This window comes from Mus musculus, chromosome 17 (genome assembly GCF_000001635.26).
Source record: "Mus musculus strain C57BL/6J chromosome 17, GRCm38.p6 C57BL/6J".
Taxonomy (NCBI): domain Eukaryota; kingdom Metazoa; phylum Chordata; class Mammalia; order Rodentia; family Muridae; genus Mus; species Mus musculus.
In genome coordinates this window covers 4,939,254-4,944,734 of record NC_000083.6, presented here as the reverse complement: position 1 = coordinate 4,944,734, position 5,481 = coordinate 4,939,254, and positions in this window count along the sequence as shown.

Below are 5,481 nucleotides of genomic sequence, written 5' to 3'. Positions count from 1 at the left end.
TAATAAATCTCTGTGCTCTACCCAAGAGGTAAAGTGTTACAAGTGCAACTGAAGCTCTTACCCCTGTGCCCCCTTCTTTCTTTCTTTTCTTCTCTTTTTCTGTTTTGTTTTGTTTGAGACAGAATTTCTCTGAGTAGCCCTAGCTGTCCTGGAACTCACTCTGTAGACCAGGCTGGCCCCAAACTTAGAGATTACCTACCTCTGCCTTCCAAACTCTGGGACTAAAGACATGTGCCACCACTGCCTGACAAGGCACACTTTCTAAATAGTCCCTTCCTCACCTTTCAGAGATAACTATTACCCTGCATTCAGAGTTTATTGTTTCTGTGCATTGAAAAAAAAAGTCATGGGGCTAAAGAGATGGCTCAGTGACTAAGAGTACTTCCTACTGTTTCAGAGCTCGTAGGAGATGCTCCGCCCAACTCTAGCCTCAGATGATGCTATACTCACATGTGCACACATAACATACAGAGATATATAATTAAGCATAACATGTCTTTCTTTTAAAAAATTACTGCTTATACATAAACACACAAATTTTAATATAGATTTGATATTTTATAATCATTTCAGTGGAAGAAAATTAGAATGTGTGTGCATATGTGTGTGCATATGTGTGTGTGTATTGTGTGTGTGCACAAAACATTTATCATGTGGTGCTGATTTGAATGTTTCCAACCTTTCTACAAATATTACAGCTGTATTTCATTAATTGCAGATACAGCCATCTCTGCATATGTTTATATATCCCTATATATGTATATTGTATATACCCATATATCCTTATATCTATAGCTATATGCTATATTGGTTACAGGAACTCTGTGTCTTTCCATTCAGTCTCTCTCTGCCGGCAAATCTGCTGTCTAGACATCTAAGTTTCTCCTGATGGATGTTATTTGCTCTGATTTTTTTCTCCAGCATAAACAAGGTTGGTGTGAACTCCCTTGTCATGTCTCATTGTGCTCAGGACTGGAAAGATTTTGGAATTTCAAGCATAAAAGCTGCTACTTAAAAATGTTTGTTTGAGCTGGGCAGTGGTGGCGCACACCTTTGATCCCAGCACTTGGCAGAGACAGGCAAATTTCTGAGTTCAAGGCCAGCCTGGTTTACAAAGTGAGTTCCAGGACAGCCAGGGCTATACAGAGAAACCCTGTCTCAAAAACAAAACAAAACAAAACAAAACAAAACAAACCAAACCAAACCAAACCAAACCAAACCAAACCAAACCAAACCAAAACCAAAACCAAAACAAAACATTTTTTTGATGCCAGCTATGGTAGTGTATGCCTTTAGTCCCAGCACTTGGGAGACAGAGGCAGGAGAATTCTTTCTGAGTTGGAGGCTGACCTGGTCTACAGAGTTATTTCTAGCACAGCAAGGGCTACACAGAGAAACCCTGCCTTGAAAAACCAAACCAAACCAAACCACAACAACAAATCCCAAACACAAAATGAAAATAAAAACATTTTTGTTACATTTTTATTTTGTGTTTTGTGCGCATGCATTTGATTTTGTGTGTGTGTGTGTGTGTGTGTGTGTGTGTGTGTGCAATTCAGTGGAGTTCAGAGGACAGCTTTCAGAAGTTAGTTCTTTCTAATACCATGTGGGACTTGGGGAGGGGGTGGGGTGGAGTAAGATCAGGTCACGTGACCCGGAGGCACATGATTTCACCTGCTTCGTTGTCTCACCAGCCCCAGATCCTCAATTTCAAATTTAATATTATATTGTGGACATTTTACCACATCACTAAATATTCCTTTTAAAACACTGTGTTGATGGTTGCAGATTCGATCACAGCCAGGCCATTTCTTTGTTTTTTTCTCCAACCTGTTAAACGTGTTGACGGTGATTTCCACCACTCTCACCAGGAAGGCTCTGGAGGAGGACAACCTGGTTCTAAACAAAAGCCCTTCTTGATCATCTTCACGGCCATTTTAGTGGCTGAATCAGTTCTTTCGTTGCCAGAACAGCTAATATCCCTCGGGATGCAATAAAAACCTTTACATTATTTTGGTGTGGGTACACGTGTACATACAAGTGCATGTGGCTCTCAGATGTCATCCTTCAGAGCTCCTCATTGCCTTAGAGTTTGCCAAGTAGGTGAGGCTGGCTGGCTCACTTATCCCTGCCTCCCCAGTATTGAGATTACAAGCGCATTACTGCCCTGTATGCGGATTCAGTGGTTGACCTTGGATCTACATGTTTACCAAGCAAGCAGTCTATAGAATGAGATGTGTCCCCAGCTGGAATTGAAAACTTGCTTGGCTTTCAGGGGCTTGGATCTGACTGGGATGGCAAGGGGAAGGAGGAAAAGAAACAGACACATGGATGTAGAGAGAATCCTTATGTACTGTGTGGAAGCATCACCTGTCAATAAAAAGCTGATGGCTTATTGGATGAGGCAGGAAATAGAAGGTGGGACATCCAGTCTAGAGAGATAGGAATTCTGGGAAAGAGTGATAGCAGAGGATTTCACCCTGGGCTCAGAAGAGACAGGCAAACTGAGGAGAGGTAAATAGCTATGTGAAAGACAGAGTCTAGAATAAACAGATTATATAAGTTATGAGCTAGTCTGTAGATGAGCCAAAGCGTATGGCCTAGGCATTTATTCATAAATAATTAAGTCTCAGAGTTGTTATTCAGGAACAAAGAGCCTGGGCAGAAAAGTTCATGGCTACACTTGGAGGCACAGAAAAGCTGGGGTTGGGTGGTCTGGGATCTTGGATGGGAAAACTGTAGCATCCTGGAAGCTCAGCATGTTTATTACAGAGAGTTCGACAGAGAGACAGAATTAATGCACACAGCTGACCGAGGAGCCGTGGTTTCTTTGGGGTAGGGGAGGGTTTGCCATTCTTCCATGAGTTTGACATGACTGTGCCCATGTCATTCAGAGCCTTCCACACCTAGGGCTTTCTTCCCTCCCCACACTCAGCTCCTTTAATGTAATGTTCAGTGGCCTTCCTGCCAATACATGGGGTAGCTGCATCATTTTCCTGACTCGGGTGACCAGGTGTTGCAAATCCATTGTTGTACACTGCTCTGTTCTTTCTAGCTGTCACGACAGAGCTAAAGCAGTCCATCGCAAGCCCATAACAAAGGATTCAACTATTTCACTTGAGTTGCTTTATTTAATGACCTCATTTCTCCAGTGTTGATCACTGTTGCTTCCATTGTAGTGATGGCTAGACAGAGGGAGGGAGGGAGGGAGGGCTGAAATAAATCCCTCAGGTCGAAATCAATGATTGACAGATCCATGATTCAATAGAGTGGACTTTTCCCAGAGCCTGCTCACTTTCTTTAAAATCATTCTCTCTCTCTCTCTCTCTCTCTCTCTCTCTCTCTCTTATCAGCTCAATTTAAACTTGTGAACATTGTGACATTTCAGTTCTAAATACTTCAGAATTTTCACACTTTAAGTAATTTAAGATCACCTAACATACAGTGTGTGTGTGTGTGTGTGTGTGTGTGTGTGTGTGTGTGTGTGTGTGTGTATACATCTCCTAAAAGCAGACACCTTGGATTTCAGTGTGCACACTACTTTACTAGGTAATTCTAGTTGTTTCCTAACAGGCTTTTCTTTCTCACCCAGCCCCAATCTGTGTGAGACATCCTTGGTTTTATATCCTCATTCACACTGTGTATTGTTAGAAGAGTTGCTGATCTGATGAGGTTCAAAATGGCTTGCATTTGCCTGTTTGTTTAAGAGCTTGAACTTATGAAACTATTCTTCTCCACCCGTACGAAAACTCCTGCTCACTTCTGGTCTTCATTTAAAACAAAAACAAAAACAAAAACAAAAACAAAAGCAAAAGCGGGTTGTTTGTCTTGCAGACCTTTCTCTTCAAGCTGGAAAGCCGTACGGCAGATTCTCACTGCATCCTGATACGCAGTGACTCTGTCTCCTTAGCAAATGGCCCGTGGAGAATGAAGCAGAACGCAGGAATGCCCTCCTCAAAAGTGATTACGTGGAAATTTGGATTCCAAGGGTGGAGAGGGAAGCATGTGGCTTTGTGCTGAGCTGTGTAATACGTCAGGGCTCAGAAGATGGCGTGAGACAGATAACAGAGGCAGCAGCAGGCTCTATTTAGGGAAGAGAGATGAGTAGAATTCCATGTCCTATTGTCCACCTGTCCTGTCTCCAGGTGTTGACATGTAAATTATGAGCCCAGTCACAGGCACCCTACGTGTGCTTCCTTGGCCTTTCTTCTGGCCCTGTAGACAGTGGGCTGACTTTGGTCACCAGTGTTGTGACTCACTCCATTTCCACCCATCCTGAGCACAGAAAATCAATAAGAGCATCATTTAAAAACCCACCCGAGGCCTGAAAAGAGCCTGTTACAAGACGCTGGAATTGGAATAAAGGAACCTCAGAGTTGGGAGGTGCCTGGATGTGTTGTTATTTCCCTGTGACTCAAAGAGATCCTGTTTGTAGCTGTGCACTTTCCGTTGCTAGTGTGGAATTCAGCCTGGGCTGTTCATCTAGATTTTTTTTTCAGATAGCACACAAGATGGACTGCGTTGGCTTATTTGTGCTGCAGTGTGAGAAAACTTGAAAAGAGGATAAAAGTATGATTAATCACCATTTTTTTTGTCCCTCAGCATATCCATGTTAAAGATTTGAACTCAAAAGTACAAGTCACTTTATGGTGATTTAAAGCTGTTTCTGTTGCTTACCTGTGCCACTCAAAAAGAAAGTAGGATTTTGTTCATTTTCATTTTTTTATTTTTAAATCTTTTTTTTAAAAAAGATTTATTTATTATTATATCTAAGTTCACTGCATCTGTCTTCAGACACACCAGAAGAGGGTGTCAGATCTCATTACAGATGGTCGTGAGCTACCATGTGGTTGCTGGGATTTGAACTCAGGACCTTCGAAAGAGCAGTCAGTGCTCTTAACCACTGAGACATCTCTCCAGCCCTTGTTTGTTCATTTCAAGACAGGGTTTTACTATGCCCAAACATTCTGTATAGACCAGGGTGGCCTCGAACTCATGGAGATCCACTTACCTCTGCCTCCTCAGTGCTGGGATTAAAGGCATGTGCCACCAGGCCTGCTCTTAAAACTGTTCTTATAATCGGGGTAAAATGTGCCATTGATAGCCAGTGTCTCAGCCTCCAGTCTCTGATCTGAGTGTGTTTGGAAGATTTCACACAGGATTGAGAGACACAAGTCCTTGTTTTCATTGCTGAGGGAAGTTTCTTTAAAATGACTGTTTCTGGTGTCCTCACTGAGATGAGTGTTTAGTCTCCCCATCTTGACAGGATCATAGAAGTGTGCACATTTTGCGGAATGTAAACGGACTCTCAATGAAAACACATTGGAGGGTGGGCTATGACATTTAAGAATCGCCCTCTGGGAGAGGTAGGAGAAGTGAGGAAGACCCTGGAGTCAGTAAAAGTTTTCTGCAGATTGGTGATCCCAGGTATTGTCATATCTGATCACTGTAGTGTCCAGGTGATCATCAATGTTTTTATTG